General features: G+C 53.3%; 1 protein-coding gene and 1 long non-coding RNA gene across 14 annotated transcripts in view; one reads left to right on the plus strand and one right to left on the minus strand.

Moving 5' to 3' along the window:
* Positions 1-12,335, plus strand: part of NOS1AP (nitric oxide synthase 1 adaptor protein) — a 277,936-nt gene that overhangs the window by 125,944 nt on the left and 139,657 nt on the right. The gene's annotated exons all lie outside the window — the stretch shown is intronic.
* Positions 1-12,335, minus strand: part of LOC144307451 (uncharacterized) — a 39,068-nt gene that overhangs the window by 12,495 nt on the left and 14,238 nt on the right. The window lies entirely within an intron of this gene.

Here is a 12,335-nt window from a genome sequence, read left to right on the forward strand (position 1 = left end):
TTGCTAGCCATCTTCAGCTTCTGGGAAGACTGTCATGAAGCTAAGAGCAGAACCTGGTGTGGTAGGAAGGCACATTTGGCTCAGGAGAATTCCCTCGCCGTCAGAGTTGCTGGAATGTGAAGGGCGCTCATCCCGGGTGCTATTCTTGCCCAGGCCAATCCTGGTGTTTGAGAGATCAAGGTATCAAATCCATAACTAGATGGGGTGACTCGAAGTCCTTTCTGACCCTGTGCTTTAGAAAAAATTATATATAGTTAATTTTCCTTGTATCTTGAGATCCTTGGGAAGGGGAAGAAAGAGGTGGGCGCAGCTGCCGGCCGGACTGATTTCTTGCTGGGGGACAGGTATTCAAATGACGGCTCTGATGAGCAGAGAACCTTGCTGTCATTACATGTAAAAAACTTTTGGGTGGGAAGTGGGCTGACGTGTTGGGGCGCAGAGAGGCATGGGTGTAAATCTGAGGTTTTACTGGCTCTGAGGCCCGGGCTTGTCCTTCTTGGGCCAGTGACTGGCCCCACAGCTGTCCTGCCCGGCTGAGCAGTAAGCAGAAGCCACGTTGTCTCCCCTGCAGCCTCTGTCTGTCTGTCTGCACAGCTCTGAATCCGCTGTTGGCTGTGACTGAGAACCAAAATTAATCCACCTTCTCTGGGAATTTTTGTTTGGGGCCTGTGACTGTCACATCACTGAGCTCTCTGAGGCCGGCGTCTCTCTCTCTCTGATGTCCTTGCTTTCCAGGAGAGCGTTTTTGTCAAGCTCCAGAGAGCACCTGTTCCGCTCTGTAATTGGATGTATTTATGCCACTGTAATCACCTCCAGGTAGTCGCCTGCTGAGGCCCCAGCTGGGGCTCCTCTCGGTGCCCCGTCCTGGCCTTCCTAACCGTGCTTCCTGACCTGTGGATGGGAGGCCAGTGTTCTCTGGGAAGGTAGGAAAACAGTGATGTACCCACATTGTTCTGTGACGTTGCCTTCTGCTTCCCATGGACTGCTATTACTTCTTCTTTTTTTTTCTAAGATTTTATTTAGGGTGCGTGGGTGACGCGTCTGCCTTCAGCTCAGGTCATGAGTCCAGGGTCCTAGGATTGAGTCCTGCATAGGGTTTCCTGCTCAGTGGGGAGCCTGTTTCCCCATCTGTCCCTCCCTCTTGCGCTGGTGCTCTTTCTCTCTCTCAATTTTATTTATTTATATTTTTTTAAGATTTTTTTTAAAGATTTTATTTATTCATGAGAGACAGAGAGAGAGAGAGAGAGAGAGAGAGAGAGAGACAGGCAGAGGGAGAAGCAGGCTCCACGCAGGGAGCCCGACGTGGGACTCAATCCTGGGTCTCCAGGATCACGCCCTGGGCTGAAGGCAGCGCTAAACCACTGAGCCACCCGGGCTGCCCTCAAATGAATTTTAAAAACCTTAAATATTTATTTGAGAGAGCAGACAGAGAAAGCGGGGTAGTTTGGGGTGGGGGGTGGACAGAGGCACCCACGGTGGGCTGGTGTGAGGACAGGCTTCGGGGGTACCGGGACGAGCTGGGCCTGAAGCGGCTGTGCTGTCCCCAGGCCTGGGAAGGCCCGGGTGTCCCGCCGCTTGCGGGGAGCCGGTGGCTCCGCTGCTGTGCCCTGTTTTCCCGCCTCCCCTTGTGCCGAGCAGACCTCGATGTAGAGGTGAGGAGTCCCAGCTGGTCCCCGTGGGCTGGGAAGTGAGGGCGACCGGCATGTGCGGTTGGGGAGAGCCCGCAGGCCGCTCAGGTCTTCCCGTCGGGGTCTGCGGAGGCCTCTCGGCGTGGTTGCGGCCGGTGGCCTTGTCCCCGCGCCCACGTGGCCTTTCCTCTGCCCGTGCTCAAGGGGGAGCCCCCCCACTTCTCCTGTCCAGCCGTCTGTCCTGTCAGATCAGGACCCTTCCCTTAGGGCTTCAGCTGAGCATAATTTCCCCTTAAAAGGTCCATTTCCAAATACAGTCGCGTTGGCCGGTGGGGCCGTCAGTGCGGGACGTGGGGACAGTCCCTTTCACAGCACTTAACCGCTGGTGACTCCTCCCACTGCAGAAAACCGGGGGACAGCGAGCGCTCAGGCGTGAGCCGGGTGGCAGCGGGGCAGCAGGTGCGGTGGCCTGTCCCCTCGCTCCAGGACTCCTGCCTCTTTTGTCCCTCAGGTCGTTTCCGAGGGAGCCGCTTCCCGGGGACACTGTGCAGTGGGGGGAGGTTTTGCCCGTTTTGTTGAGTCCCCCCCATCCCCCCACCTTGCTCTCTCGGGGGCCCTTCACACTTGACGGGACAGGGGTGGGGGGGGAGCTCATGTGGGAAGGTGGCCCGTGACATTCGGAGGACTGGGGGCCGCGGGTGTCAGCAGGTGCTCTGTGGGGCCCCCCCCTCGTAGGTAGACGTCGCACAGAGCAGGAGCCAGGCGGCCTGCCCTGCCCTCGCGGAGCCGAGTCGGGCCCTGCCTTCCTCCTGCCGGGACCTCTGAGTGCGACTGGGGCTCGGGCAGGCAGTGGGCACGCTCTGGGCGTCCTGCCGCCCCAGCCTGGCAGTAGGGGTACCTCTGGTGGTTGGCTGGTGGAGGAGGAAGGAAAGGGCGTCTGGTGCGGAGGGTTGTAGGGGGAGCCCAAGCAGGTGTGCAAAAGCTGGAGGACGATGGTGAAACCGTGCCCTTCCCTGAAGCAGGACCAGGTCAGGATCCACCTGTGCAGAAAGGCCGAGGAGAGGTGGGTGGCATGGAGAGTAGTGTACGGGATGACTGTCCCATTGGATGGCCCTCTGCCCTTGGCTGCCCCCTGAAACTTTGCTGCTTCCTTAAAAGCTGCTTTTTTTGAAAAAAAAAAAATGAAAATTTTAAGTAAAAGTTGTATCTGTTAAAGGTTTATAACAGGGATATACACAGTGAAGTGATGACTAGAGTTGAGCTCATTAATACGTCCTCTCCTCACATCATTACCTTTTTTTTTTTTTTTTTTTTTGGTGTGATGAGAGCACTTGAAATCTATTTTCAGCCAATTTCCAGAATTCCGTACAGAATTGACTCTAGTTCTCATTCTTTGTGTTAGAGCGGTACTTGGGCCAGAGCACGTAACTGCAGCTCTGTCCTTTTGACCCAGCGTCTCCCCATTGCCCCCATCTCTCTGCCCCCCCCCAATAACCATACCACTGTCTGCTTCTGTGTATTAGGCTATTTAAGATTCTACATGGAAGTGAGATTATGGAGGGTTTTTTGGTCTGGTTTATTTCCCTTAGCTTAATGTCCTGTTGTTGCAAGTAGCAGAGTCCCGTTTCTTGAAGCCAAGTGATGGTTCATGGTGTCTACGCATACACACCACTTTCTTGGCGACACTTAGGCCATTTCTATATATCGCGTATCGTGAATAATGCTGCAGTGAAGATGGGAGCACAGCTGTCTCTGGGAGGTACTTATTTCGTGTCCTCCGGGTATACAGCCAGACGTGGAATAGCTGGACCATATGGTGGTTCCAGTTGCACTTTTTTGAGGAGCCTCCATACTGTTTTCCAGAGTGGCTGCCCCAATTTATATTCCCACCAACAGTGTATGGGGGTTCCCCTTTCTCCACATCCTCGCCGACACTTCTGTTTTGTTGATTTTAGTTACCCGAGCAGGTATGAAATGAGGTCTTCTTATGGTTTTGAATTTTATGTTTTATTTTTTTTTAAGATTTTATTTATTCATCACACACACACACACACACACACACACACACACACACACATGCAGAGACACAGGCAGAGAGAGAAGCAGGCCCCATGCAGGGAGCCCGATGTGGGATTCGATCCTGGGTCTCCAGAATCATGCCTTGAGCCAAAGGCAGATGCTAAACCACTGAGCCACCCAGGCTGCCCCTTATTTTTAATTTTTTAAGAACATGGGTGGGGAGAGAGAATCTTAAGCAAGCTCCAGCTCTTCAGCAGGAGCCTAATGCAGGGCTCGATCTCATGACCCTGAGATCATAACCTGAGCCGAAGTCTAGAAGAGTGCGACGTTTGAGCCACTCAGGCGCCCCTTGAATTTTATTTGATGACTAGTGATGCTGAGTACCTTTTCCTGTACCCATTAGCCATTTGTGTGTTGTCTTTGGAGAACTGTCTATTCAGGCCCTTGCCCATTTTTTAATTGGGTTGGGTTTTTTGTTTGTTTTCTGTTGAGTTGTAGGGAGTTCCTCAGACATTTTATACATTAACTCCTTATCACATATGTGGTTTGCAAATATTTTCTCCCAACTGTAGGTTGCCTTTTCCCTTTGTTGATAGTTTCCTCTGCTGTGTTGATGCTTTTAAATTGTTATAGTTCTCCTTTATTTTTGCTTTTGTTGCCTAAGCTTTTGGTGTCCTATAAAAAAAAAAAAAATCATTGTGAAGGCCAATGTCAAATATTTTTTACCCTCATGTTTTCTTCTAGGAGTTTTATGGTTCGGGGTCTTATTTTAAGTCTTCCATCCATTTTCTGTTGACTTTTATGGGTTAAGATATGGATCCAATTTTATTTTTATTTTTATTTTTTTTTGCAAGTGGATATCCAGTTTTCCTAAAACCATTTATTGAAGAGTCTACCCTTTCTGTATTGTGGGTGCTCTTGTTGCATATGTGGTCATATGCGTGGCTTATTTCTGGGCTTTCTACTGGCTTCCATTGGTCTGTGGTTTCTCTTTATGCCAAGTACCATGCTGTCTTCTGGTTACTGTAACTATGTGATATAGTTTTTTTTTTTTTTTTTAAATTCATGAGAGGCACAGAGGAGGAGGCAGAGGGAGAAGCAGGCTCCATGCAGGGAGCCTTATGTGGGACTCGATCCTGGGACTGTGGGATCATGCCCCCAGCCAAAGGCAAATGCTTAACCCCTGAGCCACCCAGGTGCCTCTATGGTATAGTTTCAAATCAAGTAGAGTGATGCCTCTAGCTTTGTTCTTCTCAAGATTGCTCTCCCCACTTGTGGTTCCAGATGAATCTCCGAATAGTTTTTCCTGCGTCTGTCCATGTCTGGTTCCTGAACTCTCCAGGGAGTACTCGGGCAGCACAGTGGGTAGCGTTGACAAGCCCAGCGGTACGTGTCAGCGTCAGTTACCCGACCAGCCTGGAGACTGTCCCTTCCAAGTCTACTCTGTGACTCCTCTGATCTCGAGTGACAAGCTCCGATTCTTGCTCGGCGAAACCATTTCTGACTCTCCTGGATCGTATGGGTGGAGTGGGGAGTTGTTTTTAGGGCAGGGTTAGGTGTAGAGGGCCCCTGGCCGGCCGGGGTGGGGGTGGGGTGGGGTGTGGGGATCAGGGCGAGGCAAGCTGCCCATGCCTACTTCCCCAACTTGGAGGAACCTAGGTGCGGTTAGGGGAGTCCAGAGTAACCTGAGAACACTGGCATGTTTCCTTAGGAAGGACCTGAACTTGCGATCCTGGCCCCTTGTGCTCCGTTCCTCACACATTTAAATAGCGCGCACCTCTCCTCCTTAGCACTAGCTGGAATAACCTACTGCATTTCCTGTCTCAGAGCCTCTCCTTATCTAATAATTAGCTCCTTTGTCTTGCCCCTTTAATCTAGTGGTAGTTGCACAGGGAGCTGCCTGCCTAGGAATTTTTGCATTAAGGGAGGAGACTCTCCCACTGATCCCGTGCAGGCGTTTCTGCTGACAGGTTGATGTGCCCGAGCCCTTGAATCCGACCAATGGCGACCTTTCACCTTCATCTGGGTCCTGTGCTCTGGGGAAAGAGGGCTGGGCCCATCCCCCATCTCCCCCCTTCCCGTCCTGACTTTTGAGTGGAGTTGACATTCGATTGCCCAATCCGCAGTCATACTCGACTAATTGGATTGTTTTTAAATTCTCCTCTGGACGAATTATGGGCTTTCTTGACTTCAGTCGGGCTGCCTGGAGTCCAGCCCAGCCCGGGCAGGTGCCGTGCCAGCTTCCCCTGGCGTGTGTCTGTGCCAGCGTACTTTGCCATTGACCCTGAGCTCTCCCGTGGAAACACCGAGCCTGGGGCTCTGCTGCGGGCACTGCCACTCCTGGAGCTCTCAAAGGCCGCCTTTGTCCCGCGGAATGCCTGTCGCAGTGAAGCCTGATAAATGGCCAGCTCGCTTCTCCTGGAAATTGCAACGCACAGAACCTTTTGCCCGCGAGAATTCTAGTAACTTTCCTCGTCTCTTCCCGCCGTCTTTTTCTTTCTTTTCTTTTTTTTTTTTTTTTTAAGATTTTATTTATTTATTCATGAGAGACAGAGAGAGAGAGGCAGAGACACAGGCAGAGGGAGGAGCAGGCTCCATGCAGGGAGCCCGACGTGGGACTTGATTCCGCGTCCCCAGGGTCAGGCCCTGGCTGAAGGCGGTGCTGAGCCGCTGAGCCCCCCCGGCTGCCCTCCCGCCCTCCCGCCGTCTTTATTCAAGCCTATTTAATGGATAACTATTTAAGAAACCCCCCCCCTCCCTGCTCTGTGCCCAACGTTGGGGGGAAGGATGGAGAAGTCAGTGGTCCTCGCTCTCTTGAGCTCCTTGGTGGACGCAGAACCCGTGCACGGGGAACCACGAAGGGGAACATAAAACGGGATTCCAGGAAACGCGGCGTGTGCAGTGGCCTTGCCTGGGGGTCTTAGGGCCCAGAGCTTTCTTTGCCCGTGGCTTCCAGAGAGACCCTTTTATTTCGGTTCTTTTAACGCTCCTTTGTTCGTTGGAGAACCACCTGTCGGGGCTTCCTCTGCGCCAGGCGCTGTGCTAGTCGCCGGCGACCCGGAGTCGGGTCTGTAAGAGTCGGGTCTGTAACACGCGGCTCTCAGCTCACCAGCTAGTGGGAGAGGAAGCTGTGGAGGGAAGGGACCCCGGGGGACACGCGTCCTCGGGCAGGGCCGGCTAGGCCGCCGTGGGAGGCCCAGGATGGAAGAGCTCGTTGGCTTGGAGGCTGGATTCTCACCTTGGTCATTGGTCTTCGGGTTCGAAGGGACCGTGGGTGTTTGTCTCGTCCTCCACCCTTCAAACGGCTGCTTCACCTTTGCTGCTGAACTGCCCATCTCTGATTTTTTTTTTTAAATATCCTTTTCTAGCCACTTTGTGTTCCTTTGCCTTTCCTCTTACATATTTGTGACTCTGTCGTTCCCGAAGCACCTCGTAGAGCTATGGAGCTGCTATTTGCCTTAATTTTCTGTCTGAAATTACCCACTCTTTTGTTACACAAACAATAGCTGACACCATGTGGGAGTTCCATCTGTGTGCTTAAATTTGTTTATTAGCCCTCTATTCCTCTATTTCTCTTGCCCCTTATGGTCGCCTTCGATCACAACTTTACCAGTGTTATTTTTGAATCTTAAGCTTTTTTTTTTGAGGGAAAAAAAAAACCACTTTTTTTCCCTGGAGGCCACATCAGTGAGTGGAGCAGCAAAAATAGAACAACTCTGGGGAGCCTGGCTGGCTCGGTCGGTGGAGCATGCGCCTCTTGATCTCAGGGTCATGAGTTCAAGCCCCACGTTGGGCATGGAGCCTACTTAAAGAAATAATAAAATTAAAAACAAACAGTGCAAAAATAGAACAACTTTCATGTAAAAAAAAAAAAAAAAACACAAAACCAAAAAACACTCCTCTGGCTCTGCCCCTAGCACCACAGTGAGGCTTTTTTGCTGCTTTTCACGGAAGCTTCTCCAAGTGTTTCTGAGCACCCACCCGAGCCCTGGGGCCCAGCGAGTCCTAGGAGGTGCCCTGCTAGGGCCCTGGGACCAGAGTCGGGCCGCTCAGCAGTCCGGGCCCTGTGCTGGATGACGCTGCCTGGCTGTGCCGCTCTGGGGATGCCCTGGCTGTGCCCCCCCCCACTGAAGTGCTGAGACCTTTACTGGCAGCCTGCACCGCCCTGGGCCGCTGTTTCTCTGTGGCTCCCTGAGGTCCTGCTGTTTGTGATTTTTCTCCTAAGATGCAAACATGGGTCCAGGATGCTAGGCCATGGGATGGAGTGACGGGCACTGCGTTATGCTTAGAATTGCCCTATGCCCTGGCCTGAACCCTGCTGCTGGCTCGAGTATTTCTGAGCACCGCTGGGAGGTGCCTCCGGGGTCCTGAAGAGCACTTGACCTCCCCAAGATACACACTCTTCCAGCGGGTCCTTCGTGTATCATGCAGACGGCCTTCCAGCAGAAGGGCCCCGAGGTCCTCTACTCGTGCCCCCAGAGGCCTGAGTCCCCAAGTGTACCTTAGGCTCAGGCCGTGCCCGTCACAATAATAATAAAATAATATAAGTCCCTTACGTAAAATTTGGAAACAGGAGAACTAGCTCATGATCTCAGCAGCCTTGTTTTGTTCATCATTAGCTCTTCCTCCTGCACATATTCTTCACACAATTAAACTCGGGGTGTTCCTTGGCCACCCTCGGGTCTGGGTCCGGGTCTGAGCTTCTGCTGCACTGTCTCCCTGTCCTCGCTCTTCCGACTCCACTGACACCTATTTCCTCTCCTGTCCCTTCCCGCCCCCATGCTCATCCCGTCACTGGTCACTGGCCTCTCCGGTTTCTGCCTCAGCGGTTGCCCCCTGCCCTGAGCCACCTGAGTCCTGCGGAGTATTCATCTTCTCAATGGGAATACTAAAAGTTGACTTATTAACCTCACAACTATGTTTGCAGATGACACGACCAGCCTGTGGTAATTCTGAGTACTATGAAATGTAAACAAAAATTATATTTAGAAGGAGAAGTGTAAGAGTTGTAAGAATATTATTAGAACATAGGTCCCGGAACCAGGCAGCCTGGGTTCAAATCTTGGCACGGCTGTAATTAGCCGAGTGACTTGGGGCGAGTTTCTTAGCTTCTCTGTGCCTCGGTTTCCTCCACTGTAAAATGTGAAGGCCGAGTAACAGTACTTTATATGTTTGTGTTTACAGTAGGATTAAATGAGTGAAAATTAGGTAGCAGGTTTATGGGATGGTGTGGCACATTGTCGGGTATTACTGTGGGTGCTGTTCTTATTTATAGAGACGCTGCTATCATCGAACCTTCCTCCAACCGGGTAGGGAAGGGGCCCCAAATGGGTGACCTTACTGTGTGATGAGTGTTAAGCTGATACTTCTACGTGTCATCTCCTTTATCTTTTAAAAGATTATTTATTTGAGAGACAGAGTGCAAAGCCCAGGGAGGGAGAGGGACAAGTCGAGTCCCACTGAGCGCAGAGCATGGCGTGGGGTTCAATCTCACCCCAAGATCATGATCTGAGCCGAAATCAAGAGTCAGATGCTCAACCGACTGAGCCCCCCAGGCGCCCCATGTCACCTCCTTTAGAGGAGGCCTAGCCTGGGGAGGGACCTAGCAAGAGTCGGATCCTTCGGTCTGCTCCCAAATCGGTGTTCTTTTTCACTATACGGGGCCACTCCGCATTTGGGTCCTGACGCATCTGTTGTTGGTCGCCCACCACCGGTGTGTGCAAATGAGCGTGGAGTCCCAATTACTGTTGGTGTTGCGGGGCACAGCACACGCGCATGGCCGGCCCACAGGTGCCAGAGCACAGGGCGGGAGCTCTGTGTTAACCCTGTGGAGGTAAGTAAGCCCGCGTGCGTACCTCTTCTCCTCTTTTCTGGACATTTCTCTAATTTGGTCAGCATCAGCTTTTATTTTTTTAAGATTCATTCATTCATTCATTCATTCATTCATTCATTCATTCATGATATATAGAGAGAGAGAGAGGCAGAGACACACGAGGAGGGAGAAGCAGGCTCCATGCCAGGAGCCCGACGTGGGACTCGATCCCGGGTCTCCAGGATCGTGCCCTGGGCTGAAGGCGGCGCTAAACCGCTGCGCCACCCAGGGATCCTCAGCGTCAGCTTTTACATGGGTTTTGGCTGCTCTGCTGCTTGGTCTGTGACAGGTGATGGCATCGCGCCAGCCACTTGGGCCATGGCCGCTTCCTCCCAGAGGTGACGATCATGCCGTATGGGTCGGGCATCTCACGTAGTCTCCTGTATGTCTCACAAATGACCATGAGGGAGGCAGCGTCATCCCCTTTGTTAGAGATGAGTTGCGGACAGTTGTGGAGTAACTTGCTCACCGTATCACGGTCAACTTAGGATCAGAACTGGGGTCTCCGTGTCTCTGGAGGCCCCACCTTCGTGCCCATCAGAGCAGTTCTGCTTTTGACCGACCTGAAATGTGAGCTTCCAGAGAAGGTTCTACTTGAAGCTGTTTTGAGACTTTAAATTTTGCAAACCACTGGGAAGGGAGCCTGGTGACCTGAGGTCTCTCACTGCAGGTTGAGGTGAAGTCACTTGTCCCCACAGAGCCCCTGTTTGTCCTGAGTCTGTGCAGGTGGGCTGCGGTGCCGGCCCCCAAACGTCAGGCTGGGGAAGAAGCTACCACGATGACAGGGCTCTGGGCTCGCTGACCCGTCACAAATCAAGCCTCTCTGGGTTTGCCCGGAGCCATCACAGGAAGGTTCCAGAATGGTGACAGATGTGACTGTCACTCTCCCTCCCACCACCACCCGGGGCCAGGTCCTGCGGGTATCATCCTGCAGATCTTGAGAGAGTGTCTTCAGGGCTGATGAAGGGCCTGCGGGTCTCCGGGGCCACGATCGCGCAGGGTGGGCTGGTGGCACTAGAACACATCCAACACCAGTTTGCGTCGCTGAACGGCCCCGACTCCAGCCTCCCGCTGTGCCTGGAGCCCAGCCCGTGGGCAGCAACCGCCCATGGGGGGTCACTCTCAGGTGCTTCCTCTGCTGGAGGACAGTTGCAGCTCTGGGCGTGGGGTGGGCGGGGGGGGGGGTGTTCTGTGCTGCTTCTGCAAACAGTTGGGTATTTTTCTCCTTTGCCCTGCAAGGCTTGATGGCATCAAAGCCGCTGTCGATGGCCTGGCTTTTAGATCGTCTTAGGTAGTTTTTGGATCATCTTAGGACATCCCCCAAGGGCCCAGGGGAGGGCCTGCGGGGTAGCAGCAGCTCCGTGGGCAAGCGCGGCGTCATGCAGAGCTTAATGGGAGCAGAGGCTGGGATTCAGTTACACCTGCAAATGGGGTGTGACTCGTCTACCAGCTGTGTCGCTGAGCAAGCTCCTGAACCTTCCAGCCCTGCCTCTGCTTATAGGATGGGACGAGAACGTTCACCTCCTTGCGTCGCAGGGACAGATGACAAAGTATATTCGGAGGCTCCCCCAGCACCTGGCTCATGAAGGCGCTCAGTAATATTAGCTGTTAGGAGAGGCTGTCCCCAGGGACGTGGGCAGTCAGACTTAAACCCCAGAGTCCTTTAAGTCTTGGGTGTAGGTTCTTGTTTTCATCTTCCTTCCATCTCATGGGCCCCAGGAATCTGGTCCTTCTGCCTCTTTCAAAATAGTCGCTCCCCACTGCCTGTTCTTTATGTGCGCGCTCCAGGTCAGGGTCCTGGCTCTTCTTTCATGCTTGAGCCTCTTCCCTTCCTCTTGCACCTGAACTAGATGATCCTTTTCTTATTGGATCTTATTGGATTTCTTATTGACTGAAGAGTTTATTTATTCATGAGAGGCAGAGACACGGGCAGAGGGAGAAGCAGGCTCCCTGTGGGGACCCTGATGTGGACTCGATCCCAGGACCCCGGGGTCACACCCTGAGCCAAAGGCAGGCACTCAACCTCTGAGCCACCCAGGTGCCCCACTTTTCCTTTTTAAAGGATTGCAGTTGCTGGTCTCATGAAACAGGGTGCAATGTTGATTGATCCAAAGAGCTCCTGAAGACCCCGTCCACCTCCAGAGTGGCCTGGGGCCCCCGGGGGGCGGCACCGAGATCCCAGACAGCGGGCCTGAGAACAGCCAGCGTCTAGGAGGACGTTTCTCCCGTGTGGATAATCGCGTTAGGTTTTCCCCTTTATTCTGTGATTCACTGGGTTTGCTATTATGACGGTGCCGCTCAAGGGACAGATTGGTGGCCAGGAAAACCTGTGGCCTGCGTCCTTACCTTTAGGAGGCAGCTTTTGTGTGCTGTGTCCCTGGGGGAGAGGAAGCATCGACCCCGGACCATAGTGGCCGCTCTCCCCGTGTGCGTGTGAGCGGGTGACCGGATGCTGCGGGCACTGGGAGCTTGGGTCCGGCTGGAGTCGGGGGATCGGCTGTGCGGCCCGACGTGGGGCCCGGTGGTGGCTGCTGCAGCCAGGAGGCCTCTCGACGGGGGCGCCGGGCCGGTGGAGGGCGGATGGAGCACGGTGAGCCTAGGTGCCAGGCCGCGCTGACGCAGGTGCACCTGCCACAAGTTAATTTTCTCACTTGTAAAATGGAGAAGTTGTGACCCAGACCTGGGAGGCTGCTGCGGCTTTTCTAGGGCCCGTGGTTGATTCCTGGGTTTCAAAGGACCTCCGGGTTGCCCTGGTCGTGGTTTCGCGTTCCGGCTCTAAATTCTCCCTCTTAGGTTTTGCCTGGTGAGGTCGCCAG

The sequence above is a fragment of the Canis aureus genome, chromosome 38 (genome assembly GCF_053574225.1).
Source record: "Canis aureus isolate CA01 chromosome 38, VMU_Caureus_v.1.0, whole genome shotgun sequence".
Taxonomy (NCBI): domain Eukaryota; kingdom Metazoa; phylum Chordata; class Mammalia; order Carnivora; family Canidae; genus Canis; species Canis aureus.